We start from the raw sequence: 2,991 nt of genomic DNA, 5'->3' as shown, positions 1-2,991 counted from the left end.
GAAGCAGACGATCTTTTGACGCTATCGTCAAAGTCCCCTTCAGTTACGGCCCTAAGAGGAGGTCGATGCTTTAGCAAAATGGCGGCGCACACGCTTGTTTACGTTGTTGCGGCAACAGGAACAGCAGCCGCGTGGCAACTCCTCTCCCTAGCGTTTTTTTTTCTTGTTTTTCCGTCTCCACCCTTCCCCATGCCCCGCGCGCCTTTACTTTCACTTTCTGTTTGCCTGTACGCAGCGCGTATTTTTTTTCAATCGCGCGTGTGCGCTACCCCAGGCATTGTTTGGGAACCGGCGAGTGGTGCGCCGCGGGTTTTTTATACATTGGCACGCACGCAGTCTTGTCCATACTTTTGAGTATGCCAGCATATGCCAGAACGTATATAAATTCCACTTTTAACAAACAGATCTTTGGCCTCGTTTTACTTACTTGCGTGTCCGAAAACAAATATTCTTGTATAACTTGGTATTATACGAGCTGAGAAAATAAACAAAAGTGAAAAAGGCTTGACAAAAAGGCATGACATGTACATGAATACTAAACAACAGAAAAGTTCGGACAATGAAATAAAAAAATAAATATATAGAACTCGAGTAAACGCGAAGGCCTGTTCATGTACACACATAACACAGATTTTTATTTAATGCCCTTAAAATCAAAGTGTAGAAGACCGTCTGATATGCGCACTGAGAGCTGATATACTCAGAGATATTGCACAACACTGGAGGACGTGTATTACATAGTCATGACAACTAAAGAAAAGGAAAATTCACTGGTAATGGCAAAAGCAATGACTTGCGAAATACCTAAAATATAGAATAAAATACTAAGATTGTTTTATTGACAGCCATACCAAGAAAAAACACGAGAACTCACTTATAAACTGCACAAAAGTATATGAAATGCGTGACATGTTCATTACTACTGAACAAAATGAAAAAGACATGACAGAAAAAAAAATTGCATTATAAACGGAAATACACATTATCACATTACTTTGCACTTGGCCCCAAATTTAGTAGCGGTGGCAAGGGGGAGCAGAAGGTAGTCAGCTTTTGCAGCAGAACATATTAAACATTCGCAGAAAGACCTATTGTTCAATCAAGTACCAGGTGAAATAAGCCATCAACATGACTTTTCTTTCACTACGAATGCAATGCTTAGCAGCAAAATTACGTCACTTAAGGCACTAAGTCATATCTACTGGGCACTCATTTGTGTAACAAACATTAACTGCAAAAATCTGTATATAGGACACTTGCAATGCTCATGCTTTCCAAAAAAAAAAAGCATGTCATGCCTACACATGAAGGTTGTTCGCGCAGTTTTCCCATCGCCAATTACTGAGATAATACATAAACACGAACGGTATTTTTCCGCTGTTAGTACGTTTGTGGAACGGTAACAGAAAAAGTACTGAGGGCGGAGTGGAAAGCTGGGCGGGTTAGTGAAGTTGCAGAATGAGACTTAGCACAGAAAAACAAATCATAGACCAGTTGACAATGAGAAGGAACGTCTATTTGTCAGCTTTATCTACCGGTAAGGGCGATGTGTGGCACAATCAAGGCGCAACGACGTCCGAAAACTCATGGAACACACACATGAACAGGGCCGTGTTCGTGTACAGTGCTCACGGAATGAAACGCATCAATTTAGGCCTAATTAATGCGCATACTTTCATTTCCACCGGCTGCAGTTCGTGACACATTGACGTAATTTTGGCGCGTACACTTAGATCGCAGCCCGCGTCACCTTTGGTGACCAGATTCCTAGCAACATGACATGGTACTCTTGAGTACTTTGCACATATACACGGTTCTACTAAATGCTCCCTGTCGCGTTTCATACCATGAGCACTGTACCTCCGCCTTATGTCCTTGGGTCTTCGCGCTCACCTGCTGTCTTTAGGCATCCGGAAGAACCTTGCAGGGCTTGTTTTTAAGGTATTCGTTCACCACTGCAAGATGCACGAGTGGTGCGAGTCGTGAAACGCATGAAACATCGCGGAGCACAAGCACACAGCTATCGAGGACCACGGAACTGACGAAACTGCCCACGCCGCAAAGCACACAGCAACGACGCTTCCCGATAACAGCAGATAACGAAACATCAAGCTTCATGCAACGGGCTATACTGGCGACGGGCCGGCGGGCGCGCGCGAATACAGTCGAAAGTGAGGCAGTTACGTGAGAGGGCAAGGAGAGAGGAGGGGCGACAGGGCACAGCCTCCTGGATCAGCGCGCGCCGCGCACGCCGATCTAAGAGGCTGTGCGAGGAAAGCGGAGTTGCTTTCCCGCCCTCCCGATGGATGGCACGAATTACCTCTGCCACGGAAGCGGCGGAGTTTCCGAGTTCGGCCATGAGACGTTCATTTGAGGGATCCCCAGCCATATGTGCGCAGGCGCGAGTAGGAGCGGGCGCGAGAGAGAAAATCTGGGGGCTTTTGCTCCTTGAATATATATGACTCTGCGTAGGCACTACCGAGGAGGTTTCTTAGCGCGTCTTGTAGGAGTTTGTCCCTAGGCGTGCAGGCATTGCGTAGTGGGGTCTAGTTAGTTTACGAGCGGACGCTGGCTGCTGGCGCTGTAAAATAGTGGAAGCAGCGGGCACTGACGCCCAATTTGGCGACCGCTGTGTCGGACAGACTGTCTCGCACCTGCGGCGCTCGTCAGTCGAGCGCCGTCAGCCAGTCGTGGCGGCTCATTGACTTCTCGCGCCTTATGGCGATGTACCTTGTAAATAACATCACATATCTTTCTGTGGGGGCAGTAGCGAGCGTAGTAGAGCCCGGACCGCATATATTGAAAAAAGTCGCGGGGAGCGGTAGTGCTGAACTTAGCGTCAGAAGTTGGCGGCTGGACGTAATTATATTTATTCAATCGTGTTTTTTACTAATTATAACACCGTGTCATTATTTCGCATTATTGGCGGCGCCTCCAGGACACCAAAGCGGCAAAGGGGACACCAAAGCTAGAACCCGAACTGGTGCGTGG

This window comes from Dermacentor andersoni, chromosome 6, assembly GCF_023375885.2.
Source record: "Dermacentor andersoni chromosome 6, qqDerAnde1_hic_scaffold, whole genome shotgun sequence".
NCBI classification, from domain to species: Eukaryota; Metazoa; Arthropoda; class Arachnida; order Ixodida; family Ixodidae; genus Dermacentor; species Dermacentor andersoni.
Note: the sequence above shows the minus strand (reverse complement) of the source record.